This window comes from Felis catus, chromosome E2 (assembly GCF_018350175.1).
Source record: "Felis catus isolate Fca126 chromosome E2, F.catus_Fca126_mat1.0, whole genome shotgun sequence".
Classification (NCBI taxonomy): domain Eukaryota; kingdom Metazoa; phylum Chordata; class Mammalia; order Carnivora; family Felidae; genus Felis; species Felis catus.
In genome coordinates, this window is record NC_058382.1 from 14521761 (window position 1) to 14543610 (window position 21850).

General features: G+C 47.3%; 1 long non-coding RNA gene across 1 annotated transcript; it reads right to left on the reverse strand.

The window, feature by feature from the left end:
- LOC123382449 lies at positions 1-2416 on the reverse strand. The gene is made up of 2 exons (XR_006590825.1): positions 2212-2416; positions 1-592 (listed from the first exon to the last, which is right to left on the reverse strand). It is a non-coding gene; the product is annotated as an uncharacterized LOC123382449 (long non-coding RNA).
- Between the last annotated feature and the right edge of the window lie 19434 nt (positions 2417-21850).

Consider the following 21850-nt stretch of genomic DNA (forward strand, 5'->3'; position numbering starts at 1 on the left):
TACTTTAAAATGTTTTTATTTAACAATTTGGGGTTTACAGAAAGATTGCAAAGATAGTACAGAGACTTCCCGTACATCCTACACCCAGCTCCCCCGCACGTTAACATCTTACATAACAATAGTTTTACATTTGTCAAAACCAAGGCGTTAACATTGGTTAGTGTTGGATTAACAGAACTCTGAACTTTATTCATATCCCCCCCCCGTTTTTCCACTAATGTTCTTTTTCTGTTCCAGGATCCAATCCAGGATACCCCGTTGCATTTACTCGTCCTGTCTCCTTGGTCTCCTCCAATCTGTGACAGTTTCTCAGTCTTTCCCTGTCTTTCATGATCTTGACAGTTTTGAGGCATATTGGTCAGGTATTTTGTAGACTGTCCCTCAGTCTGGTTTTTTTCATGTTCTCCCAGTTAGACTATAGGCTGGGGATGAATCCCACTGAGACTCAGGTGACCTCATTTCATGAAGGTGGCATCCACCAGGTATCTTGCCCGCGGTATTACTGTTCCGCCCTTTCCTTACCGTGCGTGTGTTAGGAGCAAGTCACAGCATCCAGCGTACTCTCAAAGGGAGGAGAATTAAATTCCGTTTCCTAGAGGGAAAAATGTCAGATATTGTCTTCATATATAAAAACCACCACAGTAATTGATAAATGTGGGAAGATACTTTGAGGCTGTGCAAATGTCCGGTCTCCTCAAAGTTCCTCCCCCTGATTTTGGCATCCATCAATGGATCTTGCCTGGGACAGTTAATATGGTGGTTGTCTTTTTTTTTTTTTTTTTTTAAGTAGGCTCAACACCCAGCATGGGGCTTGAACTCGTGACCCTGAGATCAAGAGCTGCACGCTCTACCGACTATGCCAGCCAGGCACCCCTACTGTGGTGTTCTAATGACGCTGCTTTTCTGTCTCCCTCAGTTCTTCCCTGTATTTTATTTGGAGTTCTTCCGTATGAAGATTTGTCCATTCCACCCCATTTATTTTATTTGTACAGTCATTGATTTATATCAGTATGGACTCACGGATATTTTTTGTATTCTTTCGGTATAACCCAATACCATCAAAATTTTTTCACTCAGAGTTTTACAGGTTTGGCCTAGAGGCCCTGTCAGGTTGGCTCCTGTGTTCTTTGCTCCTTTTTTTTTTTCTCCCTCAAGCACCTCCTTACTTTCCAGCACTGTAAGGAGCCCCAGGCTTATCTGGCACTTTCCCTGGTCCTTTTGCTGGAGAATGGTAGTGGGAACCAAGGTCTGCGCCCTGGGTGTTTTCATTGCCGGGTGTCACTGCTTCCAGTCGCTCTCAGCCGACAAAGCTAGAAGATGTATGTCTGTATACACACCGACGTGTACATACACATCTGCATCTCTGAGCGTGTGTGTGCAGGTGGATGTCTGTGTCGATGCTGATGAGTGCACACTGGCCAGCTCTGACTCTACTCTAGCCCTGGAAGGTCCACTCCTGGCTACCCACCCCCCGCCCCGCCCTTGCTTTCTTTGTAACTTCTTTCTCTGACAATGAGAACCTGGCTCAGTGGACACCTTTTAGTGCTCATCTTGTTGGCCACTGTGGCAAAAATCAGCAGTGTTGGCCATTCCTGCCTTCTCTAAGGACACTCTCCCTTTGGTTTCTGTGATGCTGCTGTCCCCTGATTTTTCTCCTCTGTCTTGTTTCTTTGCAATAAGTTCCTCTGATTTCACCAATTCCTTAAGTGTTGGGGGCTCTTCTCTCCTCCCAGCCCCTGGGCCATCTTATCCACTTTTATGGTCTGTTTCCTGTCTCTGTGCTGGTGATGCCCATTCTCTGTCCTTAGCCCCAACCTCTACCTTTAGCCCCACACTTGGGCATCCTGTGGCTTCATAAAGGCCCCTCACCCTCAGCCCTCAGTGACCCCTGGGCCCTTAACACTCAGTGTGTCCCAAATTCCAAACCTTCTCCTTCAGGGGTGGCCCCTCCACATCCCAAGTTTCCACAAAGAACCCTGGGCCTCATCCTTGATGCTTTCCTCCCCAACACACGCGCGCACGCACACACCCAGCCCGACCCATCAGCCTCCATGGCTTGTGTACTAGGCCTCCTAGATACCTCTCCCACCTGCCCTCTTCTCCCCTTTCATGGCCCTGCCTTGGTCCAGCCCCACCTCTCCCACCTCATCTCGCCTGGCCTCCTCCCTGGGCCCCTGGCCTCCTGGCCTCCTTTTTCTCACTTTCACCCACCTCCACTTGGCAGTTAGAGGGAGTTCTGTAAAACACCAATCTGATCACGTGTTCCTGCTTGAAGCCTTTCCGTGTTTCTCCAGCATCCTAAGGACAAGGTTCTAACTGATCCTGAAGGCCTGTTGTGATGTAGCCCCTGACCATCACTCTGCCTGTCTCCCCAACTGTCTAAGCTCCAGACACACAGAACGTGACGTCACCAGCTCTCTCACCTGGGCCTGTGAGTGGCCCCTCCCCCTGCCCCGCCCCGTCCAGGCTAGTCAATCCCGCCCAACCCACACTCCACCCACGGTCTTCCCACGCAAAAATTTTGAAAGGATCCCAGACATCATCATCTATAAGGATGATGAACAAAATGTAACCAGTGGTCATTTCTGAGTGTCGGAAGGGGGCAAGGGCCTTTACTTTTAAGAAATTTTTTGCAGTGACTGTTTTCATTGAACACCAACAGTAGTTGTGGAAGAAAAAGCTAGCAAGGGAGAAAATTCCATCGTTTGAATTTTAAGAGGAAAAAACGTTCAGGAAGCGTCTTATAACTTTAAACATTCTGCAGCGGCAGGAAACGCGCGGTCTTTCTCTGTGTGCACAGTAACAGTCATCAGGCCAGAATGGAATTGCAAATACCCAGCTAAGGGGATTTTTCTCCTACTGATTTTCACAGTGATTGTAAACACAACTTGTATAACTTCTCTAAATGGTGTGATGCAAGCGTTTGGAACAACTGTCATATATAACAGGGTTTCGTAGGTGTGAAGGAAGGCAACTGAAGTATATCGACCTAGGGAGAATTCTTGTCTTTACTCTGATACCAGGGACTATTGGGACAATGAACTCCATGTAAAGGAAGTAGGAACACATCTGCGTGGAGACACCCTGTGGTTTTGAACCTGGCTGGCATGTGCTTTATCATGACAACTGCCTGCATTTACCTGGCTCCTTCTTCATGCCGGGTGCCTTCCTAAGCCCTTTCCATGCATGAATTCAGTAATCCTCAGCCCTCGGGCAGCTACTGTTGTCATCCCTGGGTTTCCATGAGGTGTGAGAGTTGACATCGGGGACTTCAGGTTCCCTAGCTAGTAAGTGACAGCACCAGGATTCGAACCCAAGAGTTGGAATCTGCCTTGACCCACCTTCCTCCCGGATTCCATTCTTAGAGGATGACCACATTTCTGATCATGCGATTTCTTCTTTTCGGAAGAAGGACTTCAGTGAGCTTCTCCATCTGCTAAAATATTTTTTGACATCCGCAACTATTTATAAAGAACAACACGTTTTTTCGCTTTTAAGGAAAATTTCAAACAAACACAAAAGCGGAGGGAAAGTGTAATGAATGTCCCATCTCTCAGCTTCAACAGTCATGGCCATTCTTGTTCCATCCATATCCTGCACATTTTCTCCCCTGCTCAGTTACTCTACAGTAAATACAAGTATGTTGTATTAAAAGACCTTTTTTAAAGAAAAGGTCACCTACCATTCCTTGCCTTCAGTCCTCCCCCCTGTTGGCAAATTGACCGCCTTCCCGATTCTCTGTTCCCTTTCCCCTCGTTTTCCAAATGCAGACGGATCTGTGTGTGGTGTGCCACTATCACCAGGCTCTGTCCCTGGCTCGTTTCCTGTAACCCTACCCCCCAGGCGCTTCTCGAGCCTGAAAACTATCCCTCTTAGTGACCACGGACAGGCTGGTGTTGTTTGGCCTGCCCAGCCTCTGCAATGGGACATTTAATCTGCTTGTGGCGTTTTGCCATGATAGTGGCCTCTGCCCTTATTTGGGTTATTTTCTGGATGCCCTCTCCACTCAACCCAGGTCAGGCCTCCTGAACTTGTACACAGTAACCCCCCTTTAAGCACACATCCTTACCACGGTCAGAATGAAACAGGGATTTGGGTCCTTCTCTATTAATTGCCTAGGGGCTCCATGAGGTCAGGAATCAGGTCTGTCCTTGTCCCTGCTGTGTCCCCAGCATCACCGAGCACAGGGCCTGGGATGCAGTAGGTGCTCAGGAGCGGTGATGCACTAATGAATGAATGATTGCCAAGGTCGGTAGCTGAGTGTTTGTCACGAGGGCAACAGGAAGCCACAGAAGTGTTTCAGACAGAACTGGACCCATTTTTCTCAAAACTCAAGTGCGTATGAATCCCCTGGGATCCTGTTAAAATGGAGATCCTGAGTTAGTGGGGCTAGGGAGGGCCTGCGATTCTGTACTTCTAGCAAGCTCCCCACTGACGCCAGTGCTTTGGGTAGCAAGGGTCTAGCTGTACTGCTCAGTGCAGCACGTGGCTGTCGAGCACTTGAAATGTGGCCAGTGTGAACTGAGATGTACCCGCAGTGTAAGATGCCCGCCAGATTTCAAAGACTTAGTACAAAAAAAAGAGAATGTAAAATATCTCATTAATAATTTTTATATTGATCACATGTTAATATGGTAATATTTTGGCTATATCAGGTTAAATAAAATAGATTATTAAAATTCATTTCAACTGTTTCTTTTTAACGTGGCTACTAAAAATTTTTTAATTACGTTGTGACTCACAGGTGGGGTTCTCATTATGTTTCTGTTGGATGGTGCTGGTCTAGAACATTCCACACTCCCTCTCACCTCTAAACATTTGCACATGCTCTTTCCACCTTTTGGAGCACCGCTCTTTCTCCTGATCGCCTCTTCACAACTAACTCCATACAGCTTTTGGGTCTCGATGTCTCCTCCTCCAGAAAGCCTTCCTTGACCCCCAGGGTGGGTCAGGTGCCCCTTCTGGGGTTCTACAACTCCGGCTTTCCCCCATCTCAGCCCTGACAGTCTGTGATGTCAGCGTCTCATGTCTGCCTCCCTCTTGAGACAGATAAATCCACGAGGATGCGGACAAAGCCTGTGCTGGTCACCATTTTATCTCCAGAACCTGGCCCAGAATGACTAAATATTTGTTAACGGAATGAAGAAGTGACAAGAAGTGGGTCGTCCTCATGTTACAGCTCTGGAACCGCACTGGGAAGCCAGCTTTAGAGGTCTTGTTTCGATGTGCCCGCCACCTGCACAGCATCATCGCTGCTTTCCCGGTTTCGCTGGGGGTGCGGTAGACACATGGTGGGTCTCCTCGGTCCCTCCGTAGAATTGTCCTGCTTCTGCCCCTGAGCTGCCTGGGGCTCCCGTCTTAGCGTGTGTCCTCTGCTGATGGCACAGATCTGAATGAGGGCTCCTTTGTTAAGGCACACAAGCTGTTGCTGGTACGACACAAATTTTGATAACGATTTCCCCCAGTCTGAGATTTCTTTTTCTCTTATTTGCACAGAAACATTGCTTTTAGGGGCGCCTGGGTGGCTCAGTCGGTTAAGCTTCCGACTCTTGATTTAGGCTCAGGTCATGATCTCACGATTTGTGGGATTGAGCCCCGCCTCTCTGCAATGACAGCACAGAGCCTACTTGGGATTCTCTCTCTCTCGCTCTCTGTCTGCACCTCTCCTGCTCACATGCACACTTTCTTTCTCCCTCCCTCCCTCCCTCCCTCCCTCTCCCTGTCTCTCTTTCTCTCTCTCCCTCTCTTCCTCTCAAAATAAATAAATAAACTTAAAAAAAAAAAAAAAAGAAACATTGCGTTTAAAAAGTGGTCATTAAGAAATAGTTTGTTGGTCTTCTCCTTTGAGACTCTTCTATGCTTCAGTACTTTTGTAATTAATTTGATACAAAGAGATGCTCCACTTCATCAGTAATCAGAGGAAGACCAACAAAGATGGCACTGAGGTCATCTTCCTCCCAGTCCAGCCTGCTTGTTCATGTGTCCTCGCTGCAGGCCCCCCACTGTCAGCGTCACCCTGGACTTGGTTGCCACACTCTCCCCGCCCCCATCCATCACATCCCTGCTTTGTCATCCCCACCCTGCCCATGTCCCTACCCATCCTAGACTCAAAATTATAATCACTAATGGGGTGCCTGGGTGGCTCAGTCGGTTGGGCGTCCGACTTCAGCTCAGGTCATGACCCCACGGTTCACGGTTCATGAGTTCAAGCCCCATGTCAGGCTCTGTGCTGACGGCTCGGAGCCCGGAGCCTGCTTCAGATTCTGTGTCTCCCTCTCTCTCTGTTCCTCCCCCGCCTGCACTCTGTCTCTGTCTCTGTCTCTCTCTCAAAAACAAAGATTTTTTAAAAATTAAAATTAAAAAATTATAATCACTAAGTTCCCTTCTTCCTCTATCTTGACCCCACCCAGCTGACCAAAGCCAGACGGTAATTGTAGAAACACCTAGAGGGGAAAAGAGAGGGCCACACTGAGATTCTATTTTATGTCTTCAAATGAGCAAAACTTCAGATGACTGTAGGTGACAATGGGGATTAGCAGGGCACCTCATGCACTCCAGGTGAAGGAGGAAGTCAGTGCAACCATCTGGAGAATCATTTGGTATTTGAAAAGTTCAGCCATGTTGAAGCTTTGAGTCCCTTATACTCAGCATCTCCATTCCTGGATACTTAACGAGAAGAAACGTGAGCATGCGCTCTGGGTGAGGCGTCCCAACAATGTTTGTAGTGATTCACCAACAGCAAATTGGAAACAAACCTGACGTCCATTAAAAGGAGAATGGTTAGGGGCGCCTGGGTGGCCCAGTTGGTTAAGCGTCCGACTCTTGGTTTCAGCTCAGGTCATGATCTCATGGTCGTGAGATCGAACCCCGTGTCAGACTCCACACTAAGCATGGAGCCTGCTTGAGATTCTCCCTCTCTCTCTCTCTCTCAGAATGAATAAATGAATAAATAATTAATAAAATACATGAGAATGGATGAATTGTGGTATATTCGCACAGAAGAGTATAATGTAGCAGGACAGACCTACAAAGGCATGAGGATAACATTGAGTGAATAGACTCCCACCAAAGAACTTTGCTTGCTTGCTTTTTTTTTTTTTTTTTAATTTACATCCAAGTTAGTTAGCCCATAGTGCAACAATGATTTCAGGAGTAGATTCCTTAGTGCCCCTTACCCATTTAGCCCATCCCCGTTCCCACAACCTCTGCAGTAACCCTCTGTTTGTGCTCCATATTTTTTTTTTAATTTTTTTTTCAAGGTTTATTTATTTTTGGGACAGAGAGAGACAGAGCATGAATGGGGGAGGGGCAGAGAGAGAGGGAGACACAGAATCGGAAACAGGCTCCAGGCTCTGAGCCATCAGCCCAGAGCCCGACGCGGGGCTCGAACTCCCGGACCGCGAGATCGTGACCTGGCTGAAGTCGGACGCTTAACCGACTGTGCCACCCAGGCGCCCCTGTGCTCCATATTTAAGAGTCTCTTATGTTTTGTCCCCCTCCCTGTTTTTATATTAGTTTCCCTTCCCTTATGTTCATCTGTTTTGTCTCTTAAAGTCTTCATATGAGTGAAGTCATATGATATTTGTCTTTCTCTGACTCATTTCACTTAGCATAATACCCTCCAGTTCCATCCACGTAGTTGCAAATGGCAAGATTTCATTCTTTTTGATTCCCGAGTAATACTCCATTGTGTATACATACCACATCTTCCTTATCCATTCATCCATCGATGGACATTTGGGCTCTTTCCATACTTTGGCTATTGTTGATGGTGCTGCTATAAACATGGGGGTTCATGTGTCCCTTCGAAACAGCACACCTGTATGTATCCCTTGGATAGATACCTAATAGTGCAATTGCTGGGTCATAGGGTAGTTCTATTTTTAGTTTTTTGAGGAACCTCCATACTGTTTTCCAGAGGGGCTGCACCAGCTTGCATTCCCAAGGACTTTGCTCTCTTTGCTTTTTATCTCCAGCTTCTAGAACTGTGCCTGGCAATTAGTTGGCATTCAATAAACGTGCAATTTTAAGTAAAATTTGTATTGAAGTATAATTTAATTAAATTTTATCTTAAATGATTGAATTTCACAACCCTGGGACACCCTACCCCTGGCTTTCTTGCTCTGTGAAATAATGCATTTCCTTCTGATTCAAGCCCTTTCGATTTGGGTCCTCTTACGTGCAACCAAATGCATCATAACAGGTGACGCACATGGTGAATGAGTTACCACTAACATTTTAGGGGGTCCTGCTATGTGTCAGGCACTGTGTCGAGGGCTTTACCTGCATGACTTCTTTGAATTTTCACAACACCCCTGTGAGGTTAGTTTTGGGTCCTCCATTTAACTGAGTGTGTCCTAAAAGGACTGCAGATGGTCATGCTTGGTCTTGCCATCCATTGGATGCCTTCTGGGTCTAGACACACTGCTGTGCCCACCATCACCTTCAAGGAGTTCTAACATTTCAGTCACATATTTAAGATCAAAGGAAAGTTTTCTGTATTCACCTTGTAAGAGCCACCAGAGGCATCCCAGTGGTTCCTGTTATCTACAACATAACAAACCACCCCAAATCTTAGCAGCTTGAAACAATTTATTATTATGTCGCCTGCTTCTGTGGGTTGACTGGGCTCCACTGGGCAGTTCTTGCTTAAGGACACTCCTACCATTGCAGTTGGGCATCAGCTGGGTCTGCAGTTACCTGAGTCCTGACTGGCTGGATGTCAAGATGGCTGGCTCACATGGCTGGCAGTTGACATTGACTGTGGCCGTGGGCTGTGGCTGGAGTGCCCATATGTGGCTCTGTTGGGCTTCTCAGCATGGTGGCTCCAAGAGGCAGCATTCCAAGAGTGAGCTTTCCAGAAGACCCAATCAGAAACTGGAAGGCTTCTTACAATCTAGCCTCAGAGGCCCAGAGGGTCATTTCCTCTGTATTCGCTTGGTAAATCAGGAAGGGCAGGCTGGATCCAGGGAGAGGGCACCTGATCATCTCTCTCTGTCTCTTTCTAAATGTTTATTCGTTTTTGAGAGAGAGAGAAACAGAGGGCAAATGGGAGAGGGTCAGAGAGAAAGGAAGACACAGCAGCCTCCAGGCTCTAAGCTGTCAGCACAGAGCCCGATGTGGGGCTCGAACTCACAAACTGTGAGATCATGACCTGAGCCAAAGTCAGACGCTTAACTGACTGAACCACCCAAGTGCACCTCTCTCTCTCTTTTTAAATGTTGATTTATTTTTGAGAGAGAGAGAGTAGGGGAGAGGCAGAGAGAGGATCCAAAGTGGGCTCTGTGCTGATAGCAGAGCCCAATTCAGGGCTCGAACTCATGAACCACAAAATCCTGACCTGAGCCGAAGTCAGACGCTTAACTGACTGAGCCACCCAGGTACCCCCCCGCCACTGCCTCCCGCCAATCATCTCTTGATGGGAGAAGCAGTATGCGTGCGCTCCAGGTGTCTGCTTACATTGACATTTTACAGTTTGTTATGACTCATCACCAGGAATGGCCAAGCATTGAGCCGCATCCTTTCTTCCTTCCCTCTCTCTCCATGGTTCCACTATCTCCAGGACTCCCAGCCAGAACCTTCACCTGGCATCAGGCCTTCTGTTGGGAGGGCCAGAGGCGATTTAAGGTTTCACTCGATCGGACTTTCTCTGATGTCCTTCAGCTTTGAAAATTTTACCTTTCCATTGTTGAGTATTTTCTTTTTTTACTAGAGCATAATAATACATGCTATAAAGTGCACAGATCTTAAGTTTAGTGTAGGTGAATACATTTCCACATCCAGCTCTATGACTGGGACTACTGAGGTGTGCGAGACGGATCATCACCTGTCCTTGTGACACTCACGGTCAAGTTACTGGTTTCTGAGGAGCGGTCTGGTTCTCTGCGGGTTTTCTCGACAAACTTTCTGGGTGTAGGAAAACAGAAAGCCTATTCAGAACTGCTTTTATCTCCTCCTTCAAATATTTGTATTTTAGTGCATGTCTTATATTGTACATATTAGTACAGGGCAACTTGTCGATTACACACATATAGTGGAGATGCGAACGGGAAACTTCTGGGGGCTATGTGGTCAAAAGGTCAGAGGTCTTCTGGTCTAGAGTTAGGGGGAGACACAAACGTGACAACTGAAGGTAAGGTGGTATTCTAATCGAGGCATCACTAGCCCCCATGGCATTGAAAGGACTGGGGATTGGAAGGGGTGAGGGATGGGGGATGTCGTTGGTGGTTTTCTGGAGGAGAGGACAGTAAAGCTGAGATATGAAGGATGAGAAAAGTCTCAAACTTTATGTACAGAGACTCCAGAAATGACATTGTGGTGCAGTTAAAAAAAAATGCAACTTGGGGTGAATGGGTGGCTCAAGTGGGTGAGTGTCTGACTCTTGATTTCAGCTCAGGTCATGTTCTCATGGTTCGTGGGTTCAAGCCCTGCATCGGGCTCCGTGCTGGCAGTGCAGAGCCTGCTTAGGATTCTCTCTCTCGGCCCTTACCCCACTTACGTTCCCTCTCTCTCTCTCTCTCTCTCTATCTATCTCTATCTCTCTCAACAAATAAACTTTTTAAAAAAGATATTTTAAAATATGCAACTAGTTGTAAACAGCATCCAGATTTTTTTTTTAATGTTTATTTATTTTTGAGACAGAGAGAGACAGAGCATGAATGGGGGAGGGTCAGAGAGAGAGGGAGACACAGAATCTAAAGCAGGCTCCAGGCTCTGAGCTGTCAGCACAGAGCCCGACACGGGGCTTGAACTCACGGACCGTGAGATCATGGCCTGAGCCGAAGTCGGACGCTTAACCGACTGAGCCACCCAGGCGCCCCAACAGCATCCAGATTAAGAAACAGTGTGGGGGGGGCGCCTGGGTGGCACAGTCGGTTAAGCGTCCGACTTCAGCCAGGTCACGATCTCGCGGTCCGTGAGTTCGAGCCCCGCATCAGGCTCTGGGCTGATGGCTCGGAGCCTGGAGCCTGTTTCTGATTCTGTGTCTCCCTCTCTCTCTGCCCCTCCCCCATTCATGCTCTGTCTCTCTCTGTCCCAAAAATAAATAAACGTTGAAAAAAAAAATTTTAAAAAGAAAAAAAAAGAAACAGTGTGGGTAGAGCACCTGGGTGGCTTAGTCGGTTAAGCGTCCGACTCTTGATTTGGGCTCAGGTCATGATTTCATGGTTTGTGAGTTCGAGCCCCGTCGAACTCTGTGCTGGCAGTGAGGTGGAGCCTCCTTGGGATTCTGTCTCCATCTCTGCCCCTCCCCCACTTGCTCTCGCTCTCTCTCTTAAAATAAATAAAAATAAACTTAAAAAAAAAAAAAAAGAAAAAGAAACAGTGTAGCTAGGTCCCAGAAGCCCCCCCAGCCCTTACCTCCCTATGGCATATTATAGTTTCTAGAAATGTTTATACCCACGTCTCCTGCTCCACATGCTCTTTGCACAACATGCCACATGAAGAGATGACCACTCCTCTTGATCCTGGGCAGACATTTATGACCAAGAGAGTATGGCAGAAATGACACTATGTGACATCTGACGCCGTAAAAAACAGCGCAGTTCCTGCCTGGTTCTCTCGGAATGCTTACCTTTGGAACCCAGCCGGCATGTGAGGGAGACCAGGACACATGGATGGCAAATGTGGGAGCCTTCTGGCCAATAGTCAGCATCAACTGCCAAACCTGTGAATGAGGGAGCCTTCAAGATGACCCCAGTTCTGGGGTGCCTGGGTGGCTCAGTCAGTTAAGCGTCCGACTTCAGCTCAGGTCATGATCTTACAGTTTGTGGGTTTGAGCCCTGCATCGGGCTCAGAGCTGACAGCTCAGAGCCTGGAACCTGCTTCAGATTCTGTGTCTCCCTCTCTCTCTGCCCCTCCCCCGCTCATTCTCTCTCTCTCTCTCTCTCTCTCTCTCTCTCTCTCTCTCTCTCTCCCTCTCTCCTTCTCCTTCTCAAAAATAAATAAACTTAAAAAAAAAAAAAAGAAAAGAAAAGATGACCCCCAGCTCTGACCACCATCTGACTATAACCACATGAGAAACCCCAAGCAAAAACTACTCGGCTGAGCTCAGCTAACTGCCAGAAACATGAGTAGTACCAGTGATCCATTATCATTGTTTTATGTCACTAAGTTGAGGGAAGCTTGTTATGTAGGAAAAATAACTGATACACCCCCCCCTCCCCACCGATAACCACCCTGCTGATTGCTAACACCATAGGTTTTTTGTTTTTTGGTGTTTTTTTTTTTTTTTTTTTTTTTTTTTTTTTGCCTGATTCTTTATATAAATGAAATAGTAAAGTACATCAACTTCTGGGTTTTCTCTTTTACCACGATCTGTGTGCTTGGGCCCATCTTAAGGGAGTTTTAAGGAGTAGGTACACATTTTGGCTTTCCGGCACCCTGTCCTTTGAGAGTGGTGTAGTAGACATTGGTTATATTGGTCGGTCCAGCCTCCATTCCCTTTTCTGGTTACCCCGAATTCTCATACACACACACACACACACACACACACACACACACACACACACACACTGTCGGTCTATGTTTTGGATGCAACTGAGCCCATCTCTCCGGGGACGAGCTCGTAACCCAGGCCTGATCATGAGAATCTTCCACCTCCCTGCCCACAGTGATTGTTCAGCAGTGGGTTGGTGGCCCTGGCCTGGCCGGTGAGACCCCGGGTGGGCTGAGATAGGAAGAAAGGGGCTCTATCTCCTTTTGTGGTGTGGTTCCCTGCTGTGGAATCTAAGGCTAGAGCAGCTGGGCGCCAGTGTGAGAGGCAAGCTCGCCTGAAAATGAAGACAACACAGGAAAGCAGAGTGAGGGCTGGAGGGAGTAAGAGAGAATCCAGACCACCTACCTCCTTGGCCCCGGGTCCGCGGCAAACTTAACCCGTTTCAGTTACGCGAGCCTATAAGTATCTTTCACACTTAAGCCATTTTGAATTTGGGTTTCCTGTCATTTGTGGCCAAAGGAGTCCCGGCAGAGCGGCTGCGCACGTCATTTTCTCACGGAGCCCCGGTGGACGTTTCCATTTGCTGGACTCCGTCCTCACGTGGGAAAGGCAGTACCCTCGCTTTTCCTAGTGTGGAATCTGGACCAGGAGCCTCAGCATCGCCCAGGGCCTCGTGAGAAGTGCACATTCTTGGATCCGTCTTCAGGGAACCACCAGCTCTGGAGTGGGCTCCAGCAAGTGTCTTAGAAGCCCTCCAGGGGCCGCGTGCTGAAGCGGGTGGAGCAGAGAGGGCCCCCGCTTGAGGTTCAAGCTGCGTCTCTACCTCTGGCTCGGAGTTTAGGTGAATTACGGCAATGATCCTGCCTCACCTTTTCCACCTGTAAAATGATGCACCTCCTATTTTTTTAATGTTTATTTTATTTTAGAGAGAGAGTGTGTGAACAGGGGAGGTTGGGCGGGGGGGAGGGGGAGGACAGAAGATCCAAAGCCAGGCTCTGCGCTGACAGCAATGAAGCAGTGGAGCCCGGTGTGGGGCTCGAACTCACGAACCATGAGATTATGACCTGAGCCGAAGTCCAGTGTTCAACCGACTGAGCCACGCAGGCACCCCAAGATAATTCTCAGCCTCCGTTAATGATCTAGATCAGTCATTCCTAAGTGAGGATCCACCGGTCACTCTTTTTTTATTTATTTATTTTTTTTTATTTAAAAAAAAAAATTTTAACATTTATTTATTTTTGGGACAGAGAGAGACAGAGCATGAACGGGGGAGGGGCAGAGAGAGAGGGAGACACAGAATCGGAAGCAGGCTCCAAGCTCCGAGCCATCAGCCCAGGGCCCGACGCGGGGCTCGAACTCACAGACCGCGAGATCGTGACCTGAGCTGAAGTCGGACGTTTAACCGTCTGAGCCACCCAGGCGCCCCTCTTTTTTTATTTTTTTAATATTTGTTTATTTTTGAGAGAGAGAACACAGGCAGGGGAGGGGCGAGGAGGTCAGGGGTGGGGTGCAGAGATTCCAAAGCGGGCTCTATGCTGACAGCAGCGAGCCTGACGCGGGGCTCCATCTCACCAGCCGTGAGATCACGACCTGAGCCGAAGTTGGACGCTTAACCGACTGAGCCACCCAGGCGCCCCTCCTGTTTTGTAATGCTGTTGTGTGGACCGGTGTGTTACTAGCGGTAAATCACCCGGAAGAATGCCTGGCACCCCGTCCATGCTCGTTAAAGCGAGATCAGTGGTTTTCAGACTTGGTCGCGCATTAGAATCACCTTGGCGGGCTTGTTGAAACATCGATTGCTGGGCCTTCCCCTCCCCTCGGAGTTTCTTGCCTCTCGTTAAAGGGAGCCTGGGAATTTGCATTTTGAACGAGTTCTCAGGCCGAACTGATGCTGCGGGTCCCGGGGACCCTACTTTGAGAACCGCTGGCTTAGATGTCACCGTTGCCGGTCTCCAGCTCCCTCTCTGGTGCTTCTGCAGTCACCTCAGGTGCTCTGGAATGGCTCTTTCCGCTGACTCAGGCCTCTGTCCCCCCCTCTCCCTCCCCTCTGGCACCAGTCTTGATAGTTGGATTCTCTGTGCTGGTAATTGGAGCTCCGAGCCCAGCTTTCCGCTGAGAGTGGCCCCAGGCTCCACCTGTTCAGGGCACCTGATTGATGGTTCCATCCACCACAACTGTTCCTTTTTTGGCGGCCTTCAGAACAGTCTCCAGCTTTCTTACATAAGCAGACACCTTTCCTCCCAACCCCGGGGAAGGGGCCACATCACTCCTGACACCGGCTGTCCGGCTGTCTGCCCACGCCAGCCTCGACCACCCCCACTCACCCGACCCCCATCACAGACATTGCTTTGCCGACACAAAGGGCTTTCAAGGCAGCGCCGGGGGCGCCTGGGTGGCTCAGTGGGTTGGGCATCTGACTTCGGCTCAGGTCATGATCTCACGGTTCGTGAGTTCAAGCCCCACATGGGGCTCTCTGCTGTCAGCGCGGAGCCCGCTTTGGACCCTCTCCCTCTCCCTCTCTCTCTCTGCCCCTCCCCTCGCTTGCGCTCTCTCCACCTCTCGCAAAACTAAACATCGAAAAATAACTAAATTTTAAAAAATAAAGGCAGGGCCAGACACCCGAGACTAATGTCACATTGTGTGTCAGCTGTCCTCAAATTTTTACAGAATTAAAAATTACAAAATAAAGACAGGACCAATCGAGCCCCCTCGGCCAAACTCCTCCGTCATGCGGCCTGCTAGCTGGAGCAGGGAGGTCAGTGCGGCTGGAGCTGAGCATGAAGGGGAGGGTGGCAGATCAGGACAGAGAGAGACAGATCGTACAAGGCTTTATGTCATGAGAAGAGCTAACAGTGGTAAAATTTTTAAGTCATTTTTTAAATTGTGTATATATTGTATACATAGTACTATATATATATATACACTGTACATGTATAAACACATCTACACATGTATCCTATATTTACATTATATATAATACTACATAGGATATCATATATCTTTGTACACACATATTTGCACATTTATACATAACTATATCTATATATAGTTTAAAAAATTATACAGTGAGCACACATGTAGCCACTACACAGGTAAGAAATGGGACGTAGCCAGTCAAAATCATCCCTAAGATTTGTCAATCCTGGACCAAAAGTACAAATGGAGGCACATGGGTTCACACCCATCTCTTCCCACTTCTGTCCACATCCTGAATCCTTGAGGGGTCATCCATGCATTTATGTGGACACCCTCATCTCCATATGAAAATGTGGTCCATCTCCCAGATCACCTCTTGCCCACCCCTTGGATCTAGAGGCGTGCAGACCAGCATGACCTGGCCTGGGTGTCGGGGGCCAGGTGGGCTGGGAAGAGGCGCATACAGGTGCTGGAAGGTTCAGGAACACTTGGCTAGGGGATTCTAGAGAATTGGGTACTCAGCATGGTCTAGAACTTCACTGTCCAAGAAGGTAGCCACTAGTCACATACAGCTATTTAGATTTAAGTTAATAAAAATGAAATAAAATTTTAAAATTCAGTTCCTCAAAAAAGAAAAAGAAAAATTCAATTCCTCAATAACACTGGCCACATTTGAAGTGCTCGGTGGCTACGTTAGGCTGGTGTGTATCATACTGGACAGTGCACGTAGAGAACATGTCTATTATTGCGGAATGTTCTATGGGACAGTGCTAGTTAGGAAGGAAGCGTGGTAAGGGTTCTGTAAGACAGGGAAGTATGACCCCTAAAAAGCAGGCAACAGAAACTGCCTATGAGAATAAACAGAAGTTGGATTTAACAGACAAAGCCTTCAAAATAGCATATGTTCAAATAACCAAAAGGAATCATGATTTTAAAAGTAAAGGGAAGTTAGACAATAATGACTTACCAAATTGAAAATATCAATTAAGAGTTAGACATTACAGGGGCGCCTGGGTGGCTCAGTTAAGTGTCCAACTTCGGCTCAGGTCATGATCTCACGGTCCGTGAGTTCGAGTCCCGCATCAGGCTCTGTGCTGATAGATAGCTCAGAGCTGGGAGCCTGCTTTGGATTCTGTGTCTCCCTCTCTCTCTCTCTGCCCTCTCCTGCTCACTCTCTCTCTCAAAAATAAACATTAAAAAAAAAAAAAGAGTTGGACATTATAAAATAGAGCCAAATGGAAAGCTGGAGCTGAAAAGTACAATAACTGAAATGAAAACTCACTAGAGGGGCTCACCAGTAGATCTGAACTGACAGAAGAAAGAATTAGCAAATGAAGATAGATATCATGCATTTCAAAGAATGGGGAGAAAAAAGAATGAAAAAAAACGAACAGAGAGCCCCAGAAAAATGCAGGACACCATTAAGTCAAGCAATATACACATAATGGGAGTACCAAGAGGAGAGGAGAATAAGGAGAAAAATTACTCTAAGAACTATGTTAAGAAATATATTCTAGGGGCGCCTGGGTGGCTTAGTCGGTTAAGCCTCCGACTTCAGCTCCGGTCACGATCTCACGGTCCGTGAGTCCGAGCCCCGCGTCGGGCTCTGGGCTGATGGCTCAGAGCCTGGAGCCTGCTTCCGATTCTGTGTCTCCCTTTCTCTCTGCCCCTCCCCCGTTCATGCTCTGTCTCTCTCTGTCTCAAAAATAAATAAGCGTTAAAAATTAAAAAAAAAAGAAATATATTCTAGGGGCATCTGGGTGGCTCAGTTGGTTAAGCATTTGACTCTTGATTTCAGCTCAGGCCATGATCTGACAGTTCGTGAGTTCGAGCCCCGCATTGGGGCTGACGGCACAGAGCCTGGAGCCCACTTCGAGTTCTGTGGCTCCCTCTCTCTCTCTGCCCCTCCCCTGCTCGTGCTCTGTCTCTCTCTCAAAAACCAATAAACATTGAAAATTTTATTAAAATTAACATAATGTAAGAGAAAGCAGTTGAGGAAGAATAGAGGAGGAAAAAGGACGTGAGACACATCGAATATAAAAAGTAAGAATTACCAATCAGGGGTGAATACTTGCTTTACATTTGTGTGACTAAAGAGTCATTCTCATGACTTTTCCAGAAGACAGAAGTTCTGTTCCAAGGGAGCTGGATATTTCCACTATCCAGAAACAGAAATAGGCAGGATTTAATTTTTTTAATAAGACAAAACAAAAAATGGCAAAAATTTTAAGGTACTGAAGAATATAATGAAAAGCAAAACCAATGAATATATATGTATATGAATATATATGTATATTCATTCTCAATATATGTGTATATATATACATATATGTTCATTCTCAAGTCAGTTAACATACCGTGTAGTCTTGGTTTCAGGAATAGAATCCTGTGATTCATAACTTACATATGACACCCAGTGCTTATCTCAAAACCAACAATTTTTAACCTCATCTCAAGATCTGAGCCCTGGGTGTACTTGTCGCTACTGGGTTTAACATTTGTTTTGATTACAAAATAATATGCCGTATTTAATCAAACTTAAGATGCCTTGTATTATGAAATACAGCATTGCCCTATTTACCACTAGGACAGAAAAACTGCTAGCAGTTATGCTGACACAATGCGTTGTTACCACTTACAGTATTTAGCATATATTTGCTAAAAGAGCACTTTTACATTTATTTAGAAAAAAATTTTTTAAGATTTTACTTTTTTTTTTAATTTTTTTTTCAACGTTTATTTATTTTTGGGACAGAGAGAGACAGAGCATGAACAGGCGAGGGGCAGAGAGAGAGGGAGACACAGAATCGGAAGCAGGCTCCAGGCTCTGAGCCATCAGCCCAGAGCCCGACGCGGGGCTCGAACTCACGGACCGCGAGATCGTGACCTGGCTGAAGTCGGACGCTTAACCGACTGCACCACCCAGGCGCCCCTCAAATGGTTTTTAAGTGATTGTGCTGAAACATTACGGGATGCATCAGGACTGCTGTCCAGTGGAGAGCAACTAACTATAAGATGCCCTCAATTACAGGATTAAACCCGATTTGTAGAGATCTTGCAAGGTGAAAAAACAGAGGGGCTCAGAATTAATAAAATCATGTAGACACCACTGATTGAACTCTTATCGAGTTCACCACTGATTGAACGCCACTGTGATGGTTTTCAAACTTTTAATTATTCTTCATGTTTATTTTTGAGAGAGAGAGAGAGAGAGAGAGAGAGAGAGAGAGAGAGAAACAGAACATAAGCAGGGGAGGGGCAGAGAGAGAGGGGGGAGACACAGAATCCAAAGCAGGCTCCAGGCCCAGAGCCATCAGCACAGAACTCAATGCAGGGCTCAAACTCACGAACCCATGAGATCATGACCTGAGCTGAAGTTGGATGCTTAACCGACTGAGCCACCCAGGTGCCCCACTGTGATGGTTTTCAGATGAGGAAATGTCTCTAAGGTTCTCTGCCCCTCAGTCTCCCTCCATCTAACCCTCATCTCCCCGCCCCCCCCATCTCTATATTTCCCTCTCTGCCTCAATCACTTTCCCGGTGTCCCCCCACCCCCACTTCTCTCCACCTCCCTCTATCTCTCTCTCCCTTGTCTCCCATCTCTGCAGCTCTCCCTGTTTTGCAGGCTGCCCTTAAGGTAGTTGAGGGTTCTGACTCTCCTCACTGTTCGAGCTCTTTCTTCTCCACGTTGTAAGGAATGGTGAATTTGTGCTCCGGCTTCCTGGCTGGAGGAAGCTGGAGGAAAGGCAGAGGGAGATGCTAGGATGGTGGGCCTGTCCCATGAATTTGCAACATTTCTGTGCCTTTTGAGATGATCACATATTATTTCATCTTTAACCTGTGAGTGAGCTGGGACGCATGGCACAGTTTGTAATGTTGAGATATTTCTGTATTTCTGACAGCATCCCTATCATTTCTTATGAATTACTGTCTTAAAACATTGCTGAGTTCAATTGGTTCATTTTTGACTTGGAATTTTTCCTTCTGTTTTATGAGTGCCATTTGCCTAGTTTTTTATTGTTTTTTTAGGTTTGCTAAGGGAATTGTGCCAACCATTCAAAAGATTTTTTGTAATTAAAAAAAAATTTTTTTTTAATTTATTTTTGAGAGAGAGAGCAAGGGAGGGGCAGAGAGAGAGGGAGACACAGAATCCGAAGCAGGCTCCAGGCTCCAAGCTGTCAGCACAGAGCCTGACACGGGACTTGAACCCACAAACCGCAGGACCATGACCTGAGCCAAAGTTGGACGCTTAACCAACTGAGCCACCCAGGCACCCCTAAAAGATTTTTTTTAGTTTATTTATTTATTTTGAGACCGTGAGTGTGTGTGTCTGTGTGTGTGTGTGTGTGTGTGTGTGTGTGTGTGTGTGTGTGCGCGCGCGTGCGCGCGCGGGGTAGGGGCGGGGAGAGGGAGAAAATCCCAAGCAGGGCTCTGCACTGTCAGCACAGAGCCCATCGCGGGGCTCCATGTGACCGACCATGAGATCATGACCTAAGCAGAGATCAGTAATGGAAAGCCAACCAACTGAACCACCTGGGTGCCCCTCAAAAGATTTTGGTAGCGTTCCTTTCTTTTTCTATTATTCTCTGGACCACTTTCTAATCCTAGCAATTCTTTGTCTGACTATATGGTAGAACTGGCTGTAAATCATCTAATGTCAATCTTAGAGTGTAGACCTTTTACTTCCTCTGTTACTTCTTTGGTTATTGGTAATTCAGACTACTTATTGTCATTAATATTTCCATGGAGAAACCCTATTTTCATTTGTTTGCTTGTGTATATTTTGGGGAGTATAAAATATCCTCTGCTCTGTTGGTGCCTGTGTTGTCGATCCTGATTGGGCGGCAAGGATAAGGGGTGGGGTCTTAAGTCCTGATTGACATTGCTGGAAACACCCCCGTAAACTTGGAGAGAACGTCCTCAGGCAAAGCGGGTCGCAGTGGCTAAACACACGCCCACTTGGGATGACCGACCAGTTCGTAGACCTGGGAAGCAGCGGTCCCTGTAAATGGGGTGGAGGAGTGCTGCCCGCCCGCAGGGGGAATGGAGGACCGCACCATCACGGAGCACCATCTGGCATGTTATGTGCGTCTGGCGCCCTCTGGAGCTCAAATGTGGGTAGTGACCCTAGAGTTAGGCAACGCGGCCTCCACCCAGGCGGCGCCCAAATCTTGGCTACACCTATTATCTCAAACTCTCAGGACCTTGCTCGGTGCCCTCCAGGGTCACACTACCGAGTCAGGGTTCCACCACCAGAATCCCTGCTTGGCCGCGGTATAAAACGCAGCTTCCAATTCGTCCAAGGACAGACACCCCCGTCACACGCAGGGAATTGGTTAAAGGTCTCTCCCCACCACCCCCCACCCGCCCCCACTTTTTAATGTTTTATTTTTCTTCACTGTTCTTACAGCAGAATAATAAGACGAGCACGCGTGTATCCACCACCCAGTTTAAAAAATACCTTGGGTTTTTGCTCAACCTTAAAAAATTGTTCGTGGGCACCTGAGTGGGTTGAGCGTCCGACTGCGGCTCGGGTCATAATCTCAGGGTTGGTGAGTTCAAGCTCGGCATCTGGCTCGCCGCTGTCAGCACGGAGACCGCTTCGGTGTCTTTCACCTGTTTGGTTAAGTGTATTCCTAAACGTTTTATTCTTTTGTTGCTGTTGTGAGTGGGGTTGCTCTCTTACGTCCTTTTCAGATAGTGCGCTGCCTGTGTGTAGAAACGTGACTAATTTCTGTGTGTTGATGTTCTATCCCGCAACTCGACTGAATTTGTTTATTAATTCTAAACATTTGTCGTTGGGTTATTTTCGACATAGACGATCGCGAAGAAAAACTCTTGTTTCTCCTCTGCTCTCAATACTCCACGTCTGACACCAGATGTATGTGGGTGTTCCCACACCGAGCACTTCTCAGACCCCGGCGGGGTGTCCTACAATTTAACACAGTTGGGACATTAGCTACCTGTCGTAGCATCAGATCCCACAGGGAAAGGTCTCGGTCCTACAAGACTGTCCCCCACGTCCAGCTCCAACTGCAAGTACAAATTGTCACCTGTGCTTCTGACCAACCAGCTAGAAGTCAGGGATTCCCAGTCTCCCTCCGTGGTTTCGATTATTTGCTAGAACTGCTCACAAAACCCAGGTCAACGGTTTACTTATTAGATTACCATTTATTAAAAAGGTTATTGGGGCCCCTGGCTGGCTTAGTCGGTAGAGCATGTGACTCTTGATCTCACGGTTGTGAGGTCAAGCCCCACGTTGGGCATAGAGTTTACTTTAAAAAAAAAGGGGGGGGGGAGAATTAAAAGGTTATTAAAGATGTGAATGAACAGTAAATGAAGAGACACATAGGGCCAGGTCGAGAAGGGTCCTGACACAGGAGCTGCTGTCCCTGTGGAGTTTGGGATGCTTCAGCCTTCTGGCAAACGGATGTGTTCTTGTTAACCAACCCAGAAGCTCTCCGAACCCTGTCATTTAGGATTTTTATGGCATGATTG